Raw genomic sequence first — 23,695 nt, forward strand, 5'->3', positions numbered from 1 at the left:
TCAGGCTCGGAACTTTTCTCCCTGCAAAAACTTTCGCTCTCCGTCATTCTCTCCATCCACTCGCCGTATGCAAGGAAGTGAGACTGCGAGCATCAAGCATCGCGTGCTTCCGCACAGATTGCGCCTGTCAGCTAGGCAACCCACCGTGCATGCAGGCATTGAAAAGCACGCTGCTTGCTGCTGGCTGGAGAGAGATTGCTGATGCTCTTTTCTCTTTGATGATGACGATGGTGGAGCCGCCGGATCGACATTCCGATGGTTTTTCCAGCGTCGGGAAAACAGTCCAGTAGCGAACGTGACCGCACCAAGGGGTGTCTCTTTCCGGGGGTCCACACAATTTCGGTTCAGGACAAAAAGAAATAGTAAGATAGTTACCACCGTTACCGTCTCCGCCTACTTCGACACCTCTTCGGAGAAGAGGTTGCTTTTACTGCTGCTGCTGCACTTATTTGGAGCATAGGTATCTAGATTGAGGCGTATCGAGGGGATAATGGAGCGTGTGGGCGAATTGAATTGAAAATGCGTTAGTACGAAGCTTCTGGCTGTTGTGACAAACGAGTGTCAGAGGGTGGGAGTGATTAAAAAGGAAATTGGAAAAAGCTTACTGTGACGTGCGGGGAAGGATCCGTGTGCAATCGTGAATTTTTCTCAATCGAAAACGCGACACTGGGTGCATCTCATGTCCTTTCAAGAGGAAGCACGGAGAAGAAACAAATAGAGCGGCTAGAGGGCAGTGCGGTCGCCTGAAGGGGGCAAGACGACGAAAGCTAAGGAAAGGAAATTGTTGGGGGAAGGATTGTGTGAAAATTTGGTAACTGGGATTTGTGTCTTTCCTTGGGACGAGCATGTGGTGTGATCTAGTGTGCTATGGAAGCGTGAAAATGGATCTGTGAGAAATTGCGGTGCAAAGCTTATCTTTCGGGGGTCATTCAGATTCAGTGTGTGAATATGCAATTGTGATCGACGTTTTGGATAAAGCAGCAATTATAAGTGTTGTGAAGTTTAAAACCCACGAATCGACCAGGAAGGTTCTTACATCATCGGATAACCCCCCTCTGAGTAAGGTGAGATACTTTTTCCCCGCAAAGTCGTTTAACTGTAAGCTTTTTTTATTGAGGGGGAGCTGCAGTTCCACAGAAAATGAGCTTAGTCTCAACCAAAGCAAAAGAACGCCACCAAATTCAGAACTGTTTCAAAATAGAAAATCAATGAAAATTTTCTCATAATCTCGTCTGAATGGGCCACAAATAACCACAGCACAAGGCATGACCGGACGACCGACCGAACATCGGGTGGGAAGGCGTTCGAAGGGCAAACTGTTAGAGTGTGAGTGCTCCTATGGCGTGGGCATGTGTGTGAGTGTAGTCCTGCACGCAAAGAACAATCGTCACGGCGTGAATTTACGTGAAGACCCCAACCAGTCAGTTAGTCTGAGGTGGCGGCAGTCAGCTACGAGAAAAATCTGCTCACGTCATGGCAGTGATATTCGATGGCTGCTACATCTCACGAAGAGCACGAAGCGTACTAGTTTTTTTCCTGGGAAGGAAAGCTCGTAATCATGTGAATGGGGATGAACGTATACAATAAAGCATTTAGGGGAAAAGGGAAAAAGATTAGTAGAGCAGAGACGTAAAGTGGATTTTGGATGCGATACATTTGAATGGACAGTGGTGGAAATATTGAATGAAAAATAGGCTGCGTTGAAACAAATGAAAGCTAAATATGAACCAATAATTCATAGTTTTATCATCAATACCTGCTTTTGATTTTGATGTAGATGAAAAATCAATACAACATTATAGGGGTACGGAGGTAATACTTAAAGATAAAGGCGATTTGTGCTATGAATGTTTTTCGTATAAACCTGAATGCCTTTATTATATACCGTCAAACAGGCAGCTTTGGCAATACGGGTAACTTCGATAGTGTGGGAACCCCAATATATTTAAGAAAATAACATATTATCTGATTATCATGTAAGCAAAATGTCGAACTTCGTTTCGAAGACTGAAAGGGCGATTCTTTTGTTTAGTTAATTTCCGAATCAATCTGTAATTTACAGCTTTTTATTTTCGAAGATCAATGAATTCCTGCATGAAATGGATAATTTGTGGTACAATTTTTACTTAATTGTAGTCATGAGTACATATTCTAAGGAGTGTATCGAAAAGTAGTAGCAAACCTTCAAAACAGTCTCAAAAATAATGGGTTGAACCTACAAACAATTTTTTGATCAGGAATGCTTTACAGTGTATTTAAAAATGATGATGTGGTGATATTATTTCAATAAAGTGGCATTTTGCATGATAATTTTTAAAATTACTAACAGATGTCGATGAAAATCTTGCACACCTCTGAAAAAATTCATATGTTGATAAATGTGTAAAATTTTTAGAAAAAATGATTTTTGTTTATGCTAATATATTCTGTGCCACAACTCTCATGACATAGTGTAAAAAATATTTTGAAAAATTTATTAACAAGCATTTGAGAACAAATACAAAAATCGAAAAAAGTCGATTTTTAAGGACCTCGTTTTTTAATTTTTTCTTTCTACATATTAATGGTCACGCCCGGTCAGAGCGAGCCCATCCAAGCGGAGAGTGAAAAGCAAATGACGTCAACTTTTCTCTAGCACCCCCTATTTATAGATTTGCTCGAAATCTTCTTCGAAACGTTCTCTTTTAAAACAGTTAGTAAACGACATGAACCTTTGATGCCTTGTCTTTCGATTGAGGTGCTAATCAAGGAATTTCGTTGAGCCAGCAAAAAGTTATAAACGTTTAAAATATTTCATGCCAACGTAACGCTCTTGGTTTTGAAATTCCTATTTCCCTCCTGTATTGAGAAGAAAACGTAGTCCTACGTCAACTATTGTTCAAAAATCTGGAAAAACATTTGAAAACGGTCGAAGCTTTTTTTCAGAAACGTTGCTGTTGAGCCCTTTTTAGCCCACCCACGCAAAGAATCACAACTATCAGAAAGATTGGTGTTAGCTCTTTCTGATTGTGGTATTGGTAGGTGTGATCGAGTTGAATTGGGCTCAACAGCGTCTTGCAAAGCCAATGTTTACCAATGTCGATGTGCCCTTTTGAAATATTTGTCCAGAAATATGTAGTCATCAAGTCTTAGAAGCTTAATTATACAAAGTAAATTAACATCATTTTCTAGCAAAATTTTCAGATTTAATTATATTTTAGTAAAAACAGTATAAAAATAGTGTTTTACAAAGCTAATTTTTTGTATACGACTAGTCAAGAACAAAAGTTTCATTGTCGCAAAGAAAGAAAAGTGGGGCCACGTGGAACTTTTTTGTTCTAGCGGTTTGACAATTTCATGAAAATATGTTAAAAAGATGCTTATATTTGATAAACTTTTAATGTATTTATATTTTTAAAATGTATTTCAGAAACATATTGTATGTTGATAAAATGTTTTGAAGAAATCATCTCTAAACTGGTATTCTAATTAACATTTAAACGGAATTCAAGATAATTTGTCCCATATGTGTATGTACCTATCTATCTATCCTTCGATTTTTATTAGAATAATAGTATTGTGTTTTATAAAAGCCATATTATACGATGTAAATGTAGGGGCCCAGATAGCCATAGCGGTAAACGCTCAGCTATTCAGCAAGACTAAGCTGAGGGTCGTGGGTTCGAATCCCACCGGTAGAGGATCTTTTCGGGTTGGAAGTTTTCTCGACTTTCCTGGGCATAAAAGTATCATCGTACCTGCCACACGATATACGCATGCAAAAATGGGCAAACGGCATAGAATGCTCTCAGTTAATAACTGTGGAAGTAGGGGGGTCCGTAGCCTTGAGGTTACGCTTTCGCTTCATAAGCGGAAGGTCATGGATTCAATTCCCAGCCCCTCCAAAAAAACAATCCGTCCAGCCACCAGAAGACGCCGCACGGAGGACCGTGCTTAGGGGAACACATTCATCCTCCGTCAGTATCAGATGGTGACTGAGACAAACTGACCCACTTCGCAGGCAGCTAGCCTCAAACGACTCAGGAACACGGCAAAACGAACCACCGCAAGAGCAAATGACTATGGCTTATGGAAATCGATTGGACCAACAGCAGAGCACTCTCCTACCTGCTCGATGTGAGAGCAAAAGAGCAGAAGAGAGTGAAAGCAGATGTAAATATAGATTAGCTAAAAATAAAACTGTATCGGTAAAGAAGATACAGATAAACTGATTCCGGCACAGCAGTGGCCACGAGCACGGAGTGCCTTAAAAAAAAAAAAAAAATAACTGTGGAAATGCTCATAAGAACACTAAGGTGATGAGCAGGCTTTTTCCCAGTTGGGATGTAATGCCAGAAAAAAGAATAAGAAGAATACGATGTAAATGAATTTAATACGTCTGAATTTTCAGAAGTTCATATAGTTTTGTTTCCTAATTCTGATTATTCTCTAGATCTGGAAGCAGATTAAATGACATATATTTTTTACGATCCCAAAATTATTCTACCAAAAAAGCCCCACTTTTTTTTTCACGAAGATGAAACTTATGTTCTTGACTAGTCGTGGGCAAAAAATTAGCTTCCGTCACTAACACATACACTATTTTGGACTGTTTTTACTAAAAGTATCATTAACCCACCGTCGGTCGCCCTAGTGTACTGAGTACACGCACTTTGTGAAAAGTCGAAAAACACGTTGAAAATCCCTTCAAATTGATCCGGGTGTTGGTCCTATTCCAAGATCTACTCTTCCTCTTGCTTGTAGAGAAGAAATTTTCCGAAAAAATCAACGATAAGTATTCGAAAACATCGTGTTTTTTAGCTAAGCTTTTAGGCGTGTACTCAGTACACCAGTGCGACCGCTCGTGTAACTTTTTTTTTACAGGGCCCGTCACACGAGCGGTCGCATCGTGCACTGAGTACACGCGGAGCAATTTTGATAGTACATCCAAAGCTAGGCTAGATAGAATATGGATGTCTTCGGCAAATTTCTTCAGTCCAACGGTACCAATTGGTCAGTGGACAAAAAACACTTTGGAAACATCCTCATCTTCCTGTGGCCATCGGATTGTGTCCCGGGGGAACCGATGTAGTGGACATTTCGCAATGCAACATCTCGAACACAAATATCTCAGGATCTAGATTTTTTAGCAAGATGGTATCTTCGGCAAAGTTGTTCAGTAGGGTAAGGGCTAACATGTGATAGGCTGCTTGTTTCAAAATTCTGCCACCAGATGGTGCTAGTGAGCATTTAATTTTTCAAACACCGATATCTCAAGATCCTGATTACCTAGAAAGATGATGTCTTCGACAAAGTTGTTTAGTAGGTCAAGGACTAACATATGATAAGCTACCTAACAAGAAAAACTGCCACAAGATGGCGCTAGTGAGTATGCAATATTTTATCCACGAATATCTCAGGATCCTGATTTTTTAGAAAGATGATGTTTTCGGCAAAGTTGTTCAGTAGTTCAAGGGCTACCATGGGATGATCTTTTTGATTCGAAATTCTTTCAATAGATGGCGCTAGTGAGCATGACATTTTTCGAACACGGATATCTCAGGATCCAGGTTACCTATAAGGTTGACGTCTTCGACAAAAGTGTTGAATAGGTCAAGGTCTAGCAAGTAATAAGCCGCCCAACTTGAAATTCTACCAACAGATGGTGTATTTTGATCGCAAATATCTCAGGATAACGATATTTCAGCAAGATGGTGTTTTCGGCAAAGGTGTTTAGTAGATTAAGGACTAAACATAGTAATTATTATTATTTGTTTCAAGTATGGTTTCATGAGTCGATATCGAACTATGGAACATCGACTAATACAGGTTTGACTATATTTAAAAATATGGCGATCAAAATCATGGCCGCGAAAACGTGTAAGCCCAATGCTAAAATGACTTTGTTTGGCCGATGGGCCAACAGGTGGCGGTAGTGTGTAAACGTCAAACACGAATGAAAATGACGCGAGCGCTGCAGACTGCAGTTGGTCGCATATATACGAATCGGTCGTTAAAAATATGATCGATGGACACCGATAAGAGTGTGACGCCTTTTTGTCTGTGCTGAAATCAAAGAACTGTCAAAGGTGGTTACAATTGAGCAATAGGCCTTTTCACGAGACGTCTCAAACCAGCTGATTCGGAAGGTCTTTGACAGTACTTCTATGCAAATGCCGAACGTGTCGGTGGTTCTAAAAGGTAAACAATAATACAAAATAACGATCAAATAATGATGAAGGCGTAATCGGTTTTCTAGAAAACATATATTCTGTGAATTCAACTGAATTTTCTGATAAAATTGTCAATAGCATACTGCAGTAGCATTTCATAACCTGGGTGGGTGGGTGTCCTCATGATGTTACGGATCATACAAAATTTAAAAGATATGCATAAAAAAGCGTTACGAGAGGGCGAGTGTTTGTCGAAAATGGTCATTTTTGGCGTTATGACATTTTTGAATAAACCCTTTCAATTGTACTTCCATTTGACAGTCGCTCTTCACCCTTGGTAATCACCGGTCATCCACCGATAGAAACGAATGCAACATGGACCTGTCCCATGAATAGGCCTATCTAATATCTAATGGGCGGCAGAAAGCTGTTACACAAAAACGAAGATGGATGTGTTTTAGTGCAAAGTGATACACTCAGAAATAAAAATAGTCACAGAACTACTAAAGTTTATGCATTAATGACTATTTTCTATCTGCCTCTCTTTCATTCTGCTGTGAATTTTCACACTAACTGTCGACTGGATTGAAGCTTAGCGATGCTTCAACCTAGGCGAATTGACAAATAGGCATAAAATTCCCTACAGGATGAAAGAGAGGCAGATAGAAAATAGTCATAAATTACTCAAATGTAGTCATTCTGTGACTACCCGTGTTTATGAGTGTATGAGAAACTCGGTAACTCATAGCGACTCACGGGATGGCACGCACACTACAACATTGTTCGAATCACCTCGAATGTGATAGTCATTGCCTGTGTTGTTTACAAATCAATTCAAAGTGCTCTTTGTGCTAGTATACCCGAGCAGCACACATGTTATAATTATGTATTATCAACTTATATATGCTAGTTTTGGTCATATATCAGTTGATAATACACTATTATAACATGTGTATTGCTAGGGTAATCATATTATGATTATACTAGCACAAAGAGCACTTTGAATTTATTTGTAAACAACCAGGGAGTGAAACTATCGGTCACGGCGATAATCATAAGCCTATCGCTCAAGCTGATTTTCCGGAGGAAAAAGACATGCCATAATATCAAACCCGACCAGTACTGCGAGAGTGTGCTCTCACGAGATGTGCAGCAACGCATTTAGATTATCACCAACAACGAGAATTTTGCATCCTACTTTTCTACTAAATATAAAAATAATATTGTTCAATTTAAATCTAGAATTTGAAGTAGAATGAACCCTACACACTCCGAAAAAAATATGTGATATTACGTTTTTTGGATGCACATAAAAGAAGCGAGCCAAATGAAATAGGTATTCGAAAATTTCGTTTTGTGGAAGAATTCCAAATCAAACTGCATATCACATGTTTAGGCCTTGATCTACTAAACATCATTGCCGAAAACACCATCTTGCTAAAATATCATTATCTTAAGATAGCCGCATTCAAAATACAGCATGATCACTAGTGTCATATGGTGGTAGAATTTCAAGTTGGGTGGCATATTACTTGCTAGACCTTGACATATTCAACACTTTTGTCGAAGACGTCAACTTTATAGGCAATCTGGATCCTGAGATATCTGTGTTCAAAAAATATCATGCTCACTAGCGCCATCTATTGAAAGAATTCCGAATCAAGAAGATCATCACATGGTAGTCCTTGAACTACTGAACAACTTTGCCGAAAACATCATCTTTCTAAAAAATCGGGATCCTGAGATATTCGTGAATAAAATATTGCATACCCACTAGCGCCATCTTATGGCAGAATTTTGAAAAAAGCAGCCTATCACATGTTTGCCCTTGACCTACTGAACAACTTTGACGAAGATACCATCTTGCTAAAAAATCTAGATCCTGAGATATTTGTGTTTGAGATGCTGCATTGCGAAATGTCCACTACATCGGTTCCTCCGGGGCACAATCCGATGGCTACAGGAAGATGAGGATGTTTCCAAAGTGTTTTTTGTCCACTGACCAATTGGTACCGTTGGACTGAAGAAATTTGCCGAAGACATCCATATTCTATCTAGCCTAGCTTTGGATGTACAATCAAAATTGCTCCGCGTGTACTCAGTACACGATGCGACCGCTGGTGTAACTTTTTTTTGAGCGACTGACGGAAGGTTAAATCTGAAAATTTTGCTAAGTGAATGTTTCTTTTTTATTGTTAAGTTTTGAAAACTCGATGACAAAGCAATTTTATCTATTTTTTATATTAAAAAGAATGGTCAAAATCGAAGTTTTGACTGTTTTTACTAAAGTTTCATACGGTGCCACTCACGTCAGTGATAGAGTGTAAGTGTCTTCTGAGGAAATGTCAAAAATGTCTCAATAAACAACTTTGCAGAAGAAAGTTTTTTGCTAGGACGCTCCTATCAAAAGATAAAACTGATCTAGATCAGTTTTCACTTATCTATATCAAATCTGAATGAGTCAAAATGTAGTACAAGTTATTCCAAAACACCTTGTCGAAGACACCAAACCTCTAGGATGCATATCCAGAGTACTAGAGGATTTGACCGTCGAAAACGTGTGGGCCTCCCAAAAATATGTAGGGGAAAAGCACCAATTTTTGACCCAGCACTAATTTTCGACCCATCCATACAATTTTGGCCTACTTTGTATGGGAATCCGAAAATTGGCACAGAATTCTTGTGGGTCGAAAATTAGTGCTTTTCCCCTACAGCGTGTAAATATATTTTTTTTAGTTCTGTTTAACTGTGACAATAGATAAAAAGAGCGGTAAAAAAAATATTTCGCCGAATTGACAAAGCACTCACATAATTTAAGAGAAAAAATGGAACAAATGTTGTTAATTTTCATTTAAATCGATAAATTAAAATTATGTTAATATTCTGGATACTTTGCAGATTTGATCTTTAAACATTTTTTACGTTTTAGAGTCCTTGTAGACGTGGAGAAAAAGGTTTCTTTGGAAATTGCTAAGCTTTTAAACTGTTCTACGAAATATGTGGCCAAAACAAGCAGAACCACAAGAGTGATAATTCAAAAACTCGCAACACGCAAAAGAAAGAATGACTAAAAATTGAAAGGAAGAAAACTGGAAGTAACATGCAAAAGGAAGAATGAGACTGATAGTAACAGAAAACATAGTAAAATAGAAAACATCATTTATTCAAAGGAACACCGCAAGTTTGTTATTCAGCGGAATTTGGGGCAAGTGTGCCACCCTAAGCAAATTGCTCTCTAACTTTGTCTAACGCTTATAAAACCCACCATTAGGCGAATTCCGGCGCGTATTTTCTTCGAAGAAAAGAAAATTTTCTTGCTGGTGGATTATGGAAGAAAATTTCTTCTCTTCGAAGAAAATGTGCACCGGAATTCACCTGCATGTTGTTAGTTTCGCATCTTCTCATAAGCACCAGTGTTGATAGACTCACACTCAAATCTCAATCAATACGCTCTCCCGTGAGAGCAAACTCATTAGAGATCTGCTTTGCAAATCTCACGCTTGAGATTTTGGTGCAAAAACAACTCAATCAACTCAAACCGTAAAAAATGATTCAGTCTAAAAACCTGGCAAAAACTCGTGAAACCCGAATGTTGTTGTTTACGTTAGAAAGGATTACTATAATGTTACCAGATTAACAAGAAATTATTGCCGTGTGTGAGTAAACTGTGGAAATTCGAGACAATTAGTTAAAAAGGTGAGCCAACTCATCCATGATTTTTTGACTGCTGAGTTGCGTGATTGACAACTCACGCATGAAAAATATCAAGCGTGAGTTGCGAGAAATTTAGTTTTTCACAACACTGATAAGCACTGTGCTATTTAAAAAGAAAATAACCTCAAAGAGTATTATTTTTGAAGCCTTTCAAATATCATCCAAAATAACCTGTTTTTCAACACCATGGGGCAAGTGTGCCACCCATATGGGGCAAGGCGGCCACCGCATGAACATCGCATGTAATTCTATTTGTAATGAAATTTTCTTTATTTCCTATTAATATTACTTACAAGCAAGAGGCGCTTTATAACAAGGTTCATCACATGTGGAACTCTCTACTAGTCAATTTGAATAACAAAAATGATTATTTTTGTCTCCACCCAATACGATTTATGTATGACCATTATAGTATGACGGATGTGTACACTACATCAGCACTAAATAACGGTAAAATCTTGATGTAGACAAGTAAAACAGTATTTAACGCGCCGAAAAACATGTTATTATTCAATATTTGGGGAAAAAATCATTTTGGTAGCAGAAATGTGAGCTATTCCCCTACTATACTTCAGAAATCACTACTGGTGCTTCTTTTTGGTTTTTTATTATGATTTTGTTGATGATATTTGCATTTTTATAAATTTCACTCCAACAATTTTCGTTTACCAAACAGGTGGCACACTTGCCCCAATAAGTATAGACTTCAACCAAACTGGATTTCATATGTAAAACTAAATACTTGTTTCGTTCAAATGCCACAATAACTAACACATTTGAATAGCTTTACTATGTACAGTACGTTAGAAAAGTCTGTTAATAATTGACCTTTTACCATGCTATTTAGAAACAACGAAGTCTTAAAAAAAACACTGAAATTTATTTGTGTTAACAAATTTCGATGTAAATACGTCAAAAATTGAGCAATTTACATAATATTTTGATCATTGCACTATGGTCAAGGAATCAGTTTTATGCGGAAAGATGCATTTTGAGCCTTAGAATGATACATTAGACGAAAACGGTCTTCTACACAGTTGTTTGTATTAGTAGGGTCCTTTGTTTGGTGTTATTGAAAATTAGGGTGGAATGTGGTCCACCACATAGAAATTGTGTAACTAACTTTCTTATTTGTAGAAATTATATTATACATGCTTCAGCAAAGTTGTAGACCATTCAATTTCAAGCAACTTTGCCAAAAAAATGCTTTTGTATCTTTAAAATTTACCGATTTAGAGCTATTTTCCTATGGTGACATAGGGTGGTCCGAACAAAACTGGTTTGCTGGCTCTAGAGTTTTCAATTCAAATTTCTCATCAAAGTAGTCTATGAAACACTTTTACAGCTTTAAAAAATGCTTGGTGGGTGAAGAAACTCGCTATCTCCTTTTGTTTGGGAGTTATTGTTGTTTTTCTCTCAAAAACATGCCTACTTTGATTGTGAATATCTCTGATTGGGGCAAACATATAAAATATCTTTTGACGGCATTTAAAAGACAATATAAAATTGTATATTATATAAAAAAACTACAGATGTGTCATTTTTGTAACTCTAATAAAATGTCTTGAAAAACAAATATTTTTTATCACAAAAACTTTAATAACTTTTGAACTAAAATAGATATCAACAAATCAACAAAATTTTCGTTTTTTTTATGTTCTAAAAGTCGTTCATAGAAAATAATATTGAAAAAAACAGAGTTGAAAAACTTATTTTTTGGACCACCCTGCGACGACTAGGAAAAAATGCTCTAGATCTGTCAAATTTTGAGCTACAGAAAAACTTTTTTGGGCAAAGTTGATCAAAATTTCAAGTTCTTCTGCTTTGCCTAAGAGTATATACCAGTATTTTTGCAAATAAAAAAGTTGATCATATGATTTGTGTGATGTTGTGGACCACCCTAGTTTTAAATGACACAGTATGGAAGCTAACATTTTTAGAAACAATTTTGTAGAAGATGATTTTTGTCAAAAAATTTATTTTCATCCATAAAATGCAAAATAATAAAGAAATACATACTATGAAAATCTTTACAATAGTATTAGAGCGCTATCTTTCTTATTTCAGATTTCTCGTCAAAGCGGTCTATGAATGACTTTAAGAACTTAAAAAACGCAAATTTTCATGCAAAAATATTGATGATATCTATTTTAGTTCAAAAGTTATTGAAGTTTTTCTGCTCAAAATACTTTGTTTTTCAGGGCGTTTTATTAGAGTTACAAAAATAACACATCTGTAATTTTTTGATATAATATGTAATTTTATTTTGTCTTTTGAATGCCGTCAAAAGATATTTTTTTTGTTTGCCCCAATCAGAGATATAGCAAAGTCGGCATGTTTTTGAGAGAAACGACAATTACTCCCAAACGGAAGAAGATAGCGAGTTTCTTTACCCACCAAATTACGCATTTTTGAAAGTTCTAAAAGTGTTTCATCGACTACTTTGATGAGAAATTTGAATTGAAAACTCTAGAGCCAGAAAATCAGTTTTGTTCGGACCTATGTCACCGTAGGAAAATAGCTCTAAATCGGTAAATTTAAGATATACAAAAACACTTTTTTCGGCAAAGTTGCTTGAAATTGAATGGTCTACAACTTTGCTGAAGCATGTATAATATAATTTCTACAAATAAGAAAGTTAGCTACACAATTTCTATGAAAATGTGATCCACCCTAATTTTCAATAATACAAAACAAAGGACCCTACTAATACAAACAACTTTGTAGAAGACCGTTTTCGTATAATGTATTATTCTAAAGCTCAAAATGCATCTTTCCACGTAAAACTGATTCCTGGACCACTGTGCATTGTAATGTGAACTATAACGGAACATATTGTTAAGTTCAAAGAGAAAATATATTTTGTAGCTTTTATAAAAAGCAGAGGTGGCTCACATGCCCCAAAGTCCGCTATCTGAACCGCATCTACATGTTCCGGCGCGCTAGCGAATCGCTAGCGTAGGATGTTGTCTATCGGTATACAGTGACAAACTTTCCAAAAGTTTCAGTATTCCACTGTCATTATCCTAAAGGAGCGAATGAGAAGATAATCTCGCCCAGTTTCTTCCGTCGTTTAGAAAAGTTGATCTAGAAATTTTTGAAGAAGATTCTAAAGGACTGGAATGTCACAAATCTCGCATAATCTGGGATAACGCCCTAAAATCCATTGGTAACCACGTGTGTAGCTCGTTGTTTCTGAGAAAATGAATGACCAAACATCCAAACCAAAGCCACTGATCCATTCTTCACCATTGCGTTGTTGAACAACGTGGAACTCCATTCAAATTCATAGAAACAACGAGCTACACATATAACTACCAATGGCTTTTATGGCGAGGTCAGAAGTTATGCGAGAAATTGTGGAATATCCGAGTTTTTGAAATAAATCCAGGATGAATATCCCTGTGAATTCCCGAAGAAAATATTCAGAAGTTCCTGAATGTATTTGGTAGAATTTGGTGAAGGTTTCAAATAATTCTTGTATAAAGTATTGAAATAATCCCTGAAAAGATTTTGGTGAGGTTCGTGCAAGAATTGCTAAAATAATCATTTTTTAGGATAAATGCAGTTTTTCAAGAGTGTTTGAATGTTTAAACTCTAGAAATTAAAAAAGGGATCACAAAAAGACTTGAAGAGCTCCAATAATATGTGGTAACTTCTGAGCAATCACAAGAAAATTTCGAGTTTAAGTCAGAATTTCTGCAAAAAAAAGTATTAGCAATCATTTATCTCTATAATAGTAACTGTAATAACCCATTGGAGAAACCCTAGAAGAATCTAGAGAAGTACCCCCACAATTTCCTTAAATATTTTTGGAGACATCCCTAGAAACATATGGTGTAATGGTCTAGTTTAGTTATAATAACAAGTTTTAATTGGTTATTGATCATAAAAAATAAAAATGTTGAAATAGCAGCATTTTGTGTTTTTCTCCGGAAGAGACGACTGAAAACGCGCAAATCGTTCCAAGAACTGTTTTTCAACTGCACAATTTACCTCTTCAAGCGATCCAATTGAAATTCAATTGTCCAGCCATTTCACCGATCGTAATTCAATATACACTGGATTCAGGCATGCAACGTGGCAATCCAATTATGTCATCCTGTCAAACGGAACATTGCTCATTTCATCTCCATTTGGGTGATCATAGTGATAAACCTGTCACGTCCCTTCGTCTCCATTGCCTTTCCCCTAGGAACAATACACCATTCTAATCGATGAAGTGAATGCCATTTTTTTATCCTTATCTCCGCATGGCTGATGGGCCATGCCAATGTGCGCCCACCATTTCCAGCACCAATAAACAGCTTCGCCAGCGTTTTCCATTTATTATTCAATTTCCATTCGCGGACTAAAGCTTCACCCAGCTCCGTCTCTTCGGCATAAGCTGGATCGACGTTAGTTTGGTTATAAGCTCGCTGAAAATCCATTAGTCGTTTTTATACCACCCGACTATTCGCTCGAGGAATCCAATGGTGGTCGTTATCCTTGAGGTGATGTGGCGGCAGCCCGGCGCTTGCAGGATGAAAGCATACGCTGCTCCTCCCTGGGTCACGTGCAGTAGCTAAATAGTACGGGTACGGGTACATTAAACCCGTTCCATAAAAGTATGTAGGTCGGCGATAGTCAGCGACCGACACCGGTTTGCAGTTACATAGTAAGGAAATGTAGTACTTTTATGGCTTGGGATAAGGATAAATTCAATATCACTGGACTGGAAAGAGACCAGCATATCGCAACGTTTTCCAGAATACTGGATAATCTATGAAATACCCAAACTTTTTATTTTATATTTTGATAAAGTCAAGCACATCCTCGCTGTCTCCCTCTTAAGAGTATCGAAAATCTCCTCTGCTGCCCAGCGATTGATTTTAATCCCAATTAACATTTTTGAAAGCTTATTTAAATTTAATTAGGTTTTTATTACAACCAAGATTGATGCCACAGATGTTAGTTTTAAATCTTAATGTGAAGATGAATCGAAGCCATACGTCAAATCTTCAAGAGCACAAATCTAGAGAATCAGACAACAGTTCGAGCTGAAAACATGATCATTTGGTTAGCACCATCAAGTAATAGCATGATCAAGTTTTCAGCTTGTATAGTTGTCTGATTCTGTACATTTGTGATCTTGGAAATTTGAGGTTCAGCTTCGATTCATCTACTTTTCGACTTTGGAAGATCATTGCTATATTTTTGAAAGAATCCCTACTGAATTCTCATCATGATCCTCATAGAATTTTCATCAAAATCTTCTCAGGAATCACATCAGAATCCTCTCAGGATTGTCATCAGCATCATCTAAGGTTTCTAATCAGAAGCCTTTCTGAATTCTCAACAGAACTCTACCAAAATTTACATCAGAATCTTCTCAGAAAACTCATCAGTACCCTCACAGGGTTTTCATCAGAATCATCCTCTCAGGATTCTCATTAAACTCCTCTAAGAATTCTCATCAGAATCCTCTCAGGGTTCTCATCAGAAGCCTTTCAGGATTCTCAACAGAATTCTTCAAGAATTTACATCAGAATCCTCTCAGTGTTCTCAACAGAATCATCCTTCCAGGATTCGAATCAAATTCCTCTCAGGATTCTCGTCAGGATCTTTTCAAGATTCTCATCAGAATCCTCTCGGAATTCTGATCAGCATTCTCTCAGAATACGCCATAGGAATTCCCTTAGGATTCTCAACAGTATCTTTATCAGAATTCTCTCGAGATTGTCATCGAAATCCTCTCAGGGTTCTCATTGAAATCTTCCCAGGGTTCTTATCAGAATCGACTAAGTTTTCTCATCAGAAGTCTTCCACGATTCTCGTCAACATCCTCTCAGGATTCTCTTCAGAGTCCTCCCAGGATTCTTATCAAAATTATATCAGGAATCTTATCAGTATCCTCTCAGGATTCTCATTCAGTTTTTTTTCAGGTTTTTTTCAGTTCTCATATCTGTTTTTTTTTTTCAGGATTCTCATCAGAACCCATCAGAATCCTCTCAGAATTCTGATCAGCATCTTCTCAGGATACGCCATAATAATCCTCTTAGGATTCTCATCAGTATCCTCTCAAGGTTCTAATCAGGATCTTCTCGAGATTGTCATCGAAATCCTTTCAAAATTCTCATTGAAATCATCCCAGGATTTTTATCAGAATCGTCTAAGGTTTCTCATAAAAATCAGAATTCTGATCAGCATCTTCTCAGGATACACTCTTAGGATTCTCACCGGTATCCTCTCAAGGTTCTCTTCAGGATCCTCTCGTGATGGTCTCTCTCTCCTCTCACAATTCTGATCAGCATCCTCTAAGGATACGCCATAAGAATCCTCTTAGAATTCTCTCCAATGTCCTCTTAATGTTCTCATCAGTATCCTCTCGAGATTGTCATCGAAATCTTCTCAGGATTCAAATCGAAATCTTCCAAGAATTCTTATTAGAGCCATCTAGGGTTTCTCATCAGAAGGCTTCTAGGTCCTCAACAGAATTCATCCAGATCGTCTCAGGATTTTCACCACAGTCCTCTCAGGATTCTCATCGAAATTCTCTCAGAAATATTTTCACTATCTTCTCAGAGTTTATAATACTCTCAGGATTCTGATCAGCACCCTCTCATGAAACGTCATAAGAATCCTTCAAGATTCTCTAAAGGTTTCTATCAGGATTCCATAGAGATCGTCATCGAATTCCTTTCAGGATTCTCATCGCAATCTTCCCAGGATTTTTGTCAGAATCGTTTAAGGTTTATCATCAAAAACCTTCAAGGATTCTCAACATAATTCTTTCAAGATTCTCATCTGCATCCTCTCAGGAATCTCATCAGGATGTTCTCAAGATTCCCATCACAATCTTCTCATCATTCTCACCAGTATCTTACTCAGAATTCTGATCAGCATCCTCTCAGGATACGCCATGAGATTATTCTCTCAAAGTTCTTATCAAAATTTTCATCAGAAGCTTACCACGATTCTCAACAGAATTCTTTTAGGATTCTCATCAGTATCCTCTCAGGATTCTCATCAGAATCCTCTCAGGATTCTCTTCAGAATCTTCCCAAGATTTTCATCAGGATGCTCTCAAGATTTCCATCAGAATCCTCTCAGCATTCTCACCAGTATCTCACTCAAAATTTTGACCAGCATCCTCTCAGGATACGCCATAAGATTCCTCTTAGGATTCTCACCAGTATCCTGTCAAGGTTCTCATCAGGGTCCTCTCAATGTGGTCATCGAAATCCTTTCAGGATTCTCAATAAAATCTTCCCAGGATTCTTATCAGAATCGTCTAAGGTTTCTCATCAAAAACTTTTAAGAATTTTCAACATATTTTTTTCAAGTTTCTCATCTGCATCCTTTCAGAATTCTTATTAGAATTCTCTTAGAAATCTCATCAGATTGCTCTTTGGAGTCTCATCAGTATCCTCCCAAAATTCTCATTAAAATCTTCTCAGGATTTTCATCAGAATCCTTTCAGGATTCTCATCAGAATTCTCTCAGGTTTCTCGTCAGGATGTTCTCAAGATTCGCATCACAATCCTCTCATCATTCTCACCAGTATCTCACTCAGAATCAGTGCTGGGAATGGTAATAGTAGTAGGCTTGAATTTCGAGAAATTCACGTGGCTCTTCCCAGTACAGTAGTTCAAAAACGTGAATTTCATCAACTAGCCTACGTTGGGTGCATGAATTTTCCCAAACAGGAAAAAAAATGCAGTGGGAAATAGAACATTTTTCTACAGTAATTTTGGGTTGCCCTTAGCAACGGGTGTTTTGCAATTTTCAAGGGTTTTTGCCTACAGCAGCGATAGGCGTGAATTTTACTGGCTTCGCTGACTGTGATTGGCTTTGCTTGGCTACTGTACAGTGAATTTCGGAATTTTTCCCAACCCTGTTCAGAATTCTGATCAGCTTTCTCTCTGGATACGCCAAAAGAATCCTCTTAGGATTCTAACCAGTACCTCTCAAGGTACTCATAAAAACTCTCTCGAGATTGTCATCGAAATCTTTACAGGATTCTTATCAGAATAGTATAAGGATTCTCATCAGAAACCTACCAATATTCTCAACAGAATTCTTTCAGGATTCTCATCAGTATCCTTTTAGGATTTTCATCAGAATCCCTCAGGATTTTTATCAGAATCTTCTCAGAAATTTTATTAGAATTCTCCCAGGAATCTCATCAGTATCCTCTCAGGGTTCTCATCAGACTCCTCTCAAATTTCTCATCGGGATCTTATCAGAATCCTCTTAAGATCATCTTCAGAATTCATATTGTAATTTCATCATAATCAGATTATCAGATCAGATTTTTTATCCAAAATTCCAAGTAATCTTTAACAATAAACCTAGATTTTCATTATATTTTTTTCCAGAATTCTGGTCAGAGAATTTCCAGAATTCTTATCAGAAAACCTCCAGTTTTTTTTTACCGAATATTCATTAGAAGCTGCATGTCCAGAGAGAGAAACCAGCACATTCAAAGCTATGTTTCAAAATTGTGATCAATTTTGAGGTACAGCTTTCCTAAGTTTTCTAACCAAGCAGCATCAACATTATCTTCATCCATATAATCATCATTTCTCATTTCTCATTCCTTATTTCTCATTCCTCGTTCGTCATTCCTCATTCCTTCATCATCGTCTTCATAATCAACATTCCTCATTCCTCAATCCTCTTAGTGGGATGCATATACTTTCTCGGATTGACCTCTGCCGAGGAATTGATTTAATCCTTTGAATTGATTTACCCTCTCGGGGGCATTGATTTACCTTACCCGGGGAATGGATTTACTTTCCCGGAGGAATTGTTTTCCCCTCTCAGAGGAATTGATTTACCCTCTCGGGGAAATTGATTGAACCTTTCAGGTGGGAAATTGTTTTGCTCTCTTGGGGGAAATTATTTATTCTCTCGGAGGAATTGATTAACCCTCTCGGGAAAATTGATTTACTGTCTTAAGGGAATTGATTTACACTCTAAGGGGAATTGATTTCCCCTTTTGAGGGAATTTATTTATCCTCTCGGGGAATTGATTTACATTCTCGGAGGAATTTATTTATCCTCTCGGGGCTATTGATTTACCCTCTTGGGGGAATATATTTACCCTCTCGGGTGAATTGATTAACCCTCTTGGAGAAATTGATTCACCCTCTTGGGAAAATTGATTTGCCCTTTCGGTGCAATTGCTTTATCCTCTCGGGGGAATTGATTTATCCTTTCAGGGTAATTGATGTACCCTCTCGGGGAATTGATTTACACTTTTGGGGAAATTGATTTGCTCTTTCGGGGCACTTGATTCATCCTTTCGGGGGAATTGATTTATCCTCTCGGGGGAATTGATGTATCATCTCGGGGGCATTGAATTACTCTCTCAGAGGAATTGATTTATGCTCTAGGGGGAAACGATTTTACCTCTTGGAGGAATTGATTTATCCTCTCGTTGGAATGGATTACCTGCTTTGCTTCTGTCCACAGCTGATCAGCAGAAGTATTTTTTTTTTCATTTAATTTTGTATGGGGAAAGCCATCTAACTTCAAATATCTTATGAATGGAAGCAACAATCGGAAAAAAAAATTTGGTAGGCGTGATAACCATAATCATAACGCACAACCGGTACCAAATATTTTTTAATAGTTCCTAATTTTGAGAAATAATTCGTTAGATACATTTCAGCCATACAAATATTTTCCACATTACCTTTTAGCGATTTTCGTGCCTAAACACTAGCGCATGTGCGGTACCATGCGGTGAATAGCCAACCAGGCCATACATGTAAAGGCCCAAACGCAATGATAGCGGAACGGCAACAGAATGCGGAACCGGTTCGCCAGTATGAATCACACCATCTCGACTGAGCTGACAACGAATGAAATTGAACCAACACTGAGTCGACAAGCATGTTGAGGATCATGCTGGTGAACCGATTCCGCTTTCCGTTGCCGTTTCGCTATCATTACATTTGGGCTTTAACCCATTAGTTTGCCATCTCGGGGGAATTGATTTACTCTCTTGGGGGGAATTTGTTTGCCCTCTTGAGGGAATTAATTTATCCTCTCGTTGAGGTCACAGTGTAATCGGAACTATAAAAATAAGTTGAATTGTCAGATTTTACAAATTATTTGGTAATGGTTGAAGAAATAGGAAGTTGGGAAAAGGGGCATAGTTTTCTGTGCATTTTATTTTCATTTTTACTTGAAAAAAGTGTAAAGATATGTGTTTCAATACTTCATATATAATCAAAATAAAAAATGATATCGTGACATTGCTTTTGGACGAGCAGGAATTTATATTCAAGTGATTGTTGTCGAAAAATTGGAAAAATATGTTTTGATCAATTATGCGCTTTTTTCATGTTTGTTCACTCTTTATGATCCAGGCTCACCTTGACGTACAGAAATTTTTGGGTTTATTCTACGAGTGGCGTGAGGTGACAATTGTCGGTGCCATATAGCGAGATGACAATTCTCGACTCGAAGTGACCCTCCATTTGATTTGCACGGCGAGTTACTTCACTCGAGTCGAGAACTGTCACCTCACTATACGACACCGACAATTGTCACCTCACGCCATTCGTAGAATTAAGGGGTTTGTATCGGTTTATCCCTCCCAGGATTCGCCCAATACTATTTTCCGATTGTGTTCCAAGTTAGTTATTTACAACTGAATAATGCTGTGTCATTCATAAACATAAAATAAGAGCATTCTTTTAACCAGTATTTCTATTAATTACAAGCAACAACAAAAACAAATCTTAAAAATACATTAATCGTAAGCTCTAAAATCCATCAAATCAATTCAGCAAAAATCATCAAATATTTGAACACAACATGTCATTCGCCTAGTGCCGAAAATATGACGTCACTATGTCTGTTTGCAATACCAACACAAATGATTCCAGTATCATCCTCTATGAAGTAAAGCCCCAAACACAATGTGAACGGCTGCACGGCAGCCCACTGCTAAGTAGCCATGTTTTTGAAGTGAGCGTCAAATTCAAGAGTAATTACTCACATTGGCCAAATTGTATCAATAATAATTTTCCATTTTGTACAACTGTTTTCGAGGCTCACCATAGAGTACGTTTTCGTTCAGAATCAAATACATCAAGCGTTTGCAACTGTGTGCCTATTTAAAACAGCCTTAAGTTGTGTTAACACATTTTCCCCATAAAATTTGTTCCGCCATTCTAGATTGTTTGTTCCGGAACGACTATTTGTTTACTAACATTGAACTGTCTTGGGGAACCATTAACCAGTCAGAGATGGTGACTCGTTTTTTCCCATGGAATAGTATTGTGGTGCCAGAAGCCTGCTGCACGGCAAAACGGCCAGCCCATCGTGATCTACACTCTATTTGTCAAGTCTATGTTGAATCTGATTAAGTCAACATGTCAGTCAAATTGGAGTTGCCGTAAAGCCGTTACATTATGTTTGACACTTAACGCGACACGGGAGACCGTGTTATTTTCCCTATCTTTTGTCTCACTCTAACAGTTATCATCAAAACTTTTTGGAAGCAAATCTCGAGTTTTAGTGAACCGATGAAGCTGAAAATGTATTGGGTTGTGCACTACATATATAGAATCATAGTGATACATTTTCGAATCGATATATGGAGTGGTTCTTGGGATTTGCTTCTTCAAATGGATAGGGTGATTATGATGACATCCCGTGTGGCCTTAACTCATCTTCTTGCTCCCTTTACATCACAAGACGATGTGGGGTATAATGAGGTGCGGTTGAAGCATCGAACTGGTATTTGTGATCATTTCAGTTTTGAAGTGGTAGTGATTGTGTGATGCGAGCTTTGGCAAGCATTCACGGTCGTCACCATCAGCAGATCGTTTTGTTTACATTTTTTCCGTGACTAATCCAAGCAAACACATACAATGAAGGGAATGCCAAATAAAATCGAAAACATTTCAATTTTCATCGATTGCGTACCAGTAAATCAGCTATCTTTCGACTCAACTAAAAAAAACAATTGGATTTATTCTACAACTGGCGTGAGGTGAGAATTGCCGGTGTCGTATGGCGAGGTGACAATTCTCGACTCGAGTGAAGTGACTCGTCGTGCAAATCAAATGCAGAGTCACTTCACTCGAGTAGACCCAAGTAACACAGAAAACATCTTCTCGGTCAGTTATTCGAAAATGATGTTATAATCAGATGTTAAAGGTAAAATCCAATACATCTTCTGTTTTAAAACCGTTCTGGCGAAGTTTTACAAGAACATATATCTTCGGCAAACTCAGAAACAGTGTTTATGTTATATTCCGGAATGACAAATGAATATATTACTTGAATAGAGCACTCATCAATACTAAACTTCAGTCGATGGAAATTAAGTTATAAAGTTGCCTTTGAATACATATCTCGTACATATTTGTTTCATTGTTTTGATAGACATGTTATAATTATGTTTTTATATGTCAAACCAAAAACATATTTAGCATATGTCTCTTTGTCAACTCAGTTTTTCTTCGAAGATGGATGCAGAAACTTGAAGCAAAACAAAAACTGTGGCAAACAATTAAGTCAATTGGTAGTTAATGCAAGCGGAGGATAGAAATGATTGAAAATATACACGAAAATAGTGCGCAAATGAAAGTTCGTCAGATGTATTTTTTTCAATGGGAACGAGCATTACACTTCAACGACGATATATGACATTTTCAATGAAATGAACAGCTTTTTTATTTGTTGTTTTGAACACGTACTCGATACGTATTTAAAACTTCATTCTTACACAAAATTGCTCCCAGGCATCTTTCCAAAGTCATGCCACGTTACAGCACCGATCAGAAAAATCAATAACTGTAGAACTTTCATTGCAAGCGATTTACACATAGCAGAATTACGGTTTTCAGTACGGATGGTCAGGAATGTGTTCGACCCAGCTTAAACTTTTGATGTCTTCCGAATACTACATTGTATTGAATCAAAACATATCAACCAATTGATTTTTTTTAGGTATCTAATCCAATAAATATTACGAAGAGTTTTTACCTACCCTGTTGGCATCTGATTGAATCCACCATGTTTATCGCTTGTTCATCCAAAGAAAAAAAATCACACAATCGGATAAATTGCACTGATCACAAGTCGCAATTCGGCATCTCTTAAATGGCGCTTCAATAAACAAGGGGTACAACACTCAGTTACACCAGAAATCTAAAACGGCACATAAAAAACATACACCATACGTGCACAAATATTACTTTATATTTTGAAACTCGTAATTTGATATAACAAAAAATCCCAGCTAAATTTAATACAGCAAGGTATTTGTTTTTCCTCACGCTATTTGCACCACTTGAAGTCAATGGTTAATTTTATTTGTTTTTGTTTTTTGAGCTGTCAAAACAATTCAAATGTCTAATACACTATGTGCACTTGTATTCTAATACGAAAAATTACGTCTTGATAACTTGATTACAACATCTTGGTTATTATGATGTATGATATAACTTTGATATAGCAAATCAGAATGCTATGTGAAGTATCAAATAGGTATTGTAAAACATCCAATTGGGCTATGAAAGATGTTTTAAAACTTTCATCGTCTGCGCTTTTTCGGTTATAAAGGTGTATGAAATTTGGTATTGTACATTCGAACCAAAACAGCGGTGATGTATGAAAGGTGTATTTTGACCACATTTATGACAAAATGTGTTACTTGGGGAGAATTGTCACTTCGCTATACGACACCGACAATTGTCACCTCACGCTACTCGTAGAATAAACCCAAATCTATGAGAGAAATCGCCACGCAAAGTTAATGGCTTGATCAGCCGAATTGTAACAGGAGCAATCCAAGTGCAACTTAATCGCTTGAAGCACAT

General features: G+C 37.4%; 1 protein-coding gene across 1 annotated transcript in view; it reads left to right on the forward strand.

Moving 5' to 3' along the window:
- The first annotated feature begins 269 nt into the window (after positions 1 to 269).
- Positions 270 to 23,695, forward strand: part of LOC5564607 (probable sodium/potassium/calcium exchanger CG1090) — a 96,021-nt gene continuing 72,595 nt past the window's right edge. Inside the window, exon 1 of the mRNA XM_021857687.1 lies at positions 270 to 1,064. The gene's annotated coding sequence lies outside the window, so the exon portion shown is untranslated. The remainder of the gene's footprint in view (positions 1,065 to 23,695) is intronic.

This window comes from Aedes aegypti, chromosome 1, assembly GCF_002204515.2.
Source record: "Aedes aegypti strain LVP_AGWG chromosome 1, AaegL5.0 Primary Assembly, whole genome shotgun sequence".
NCBI lineage: Eukaryota > Metazoa > Arthropoda > Insecta > Diptera > Culicidae > Aedes > Aedes aegypti.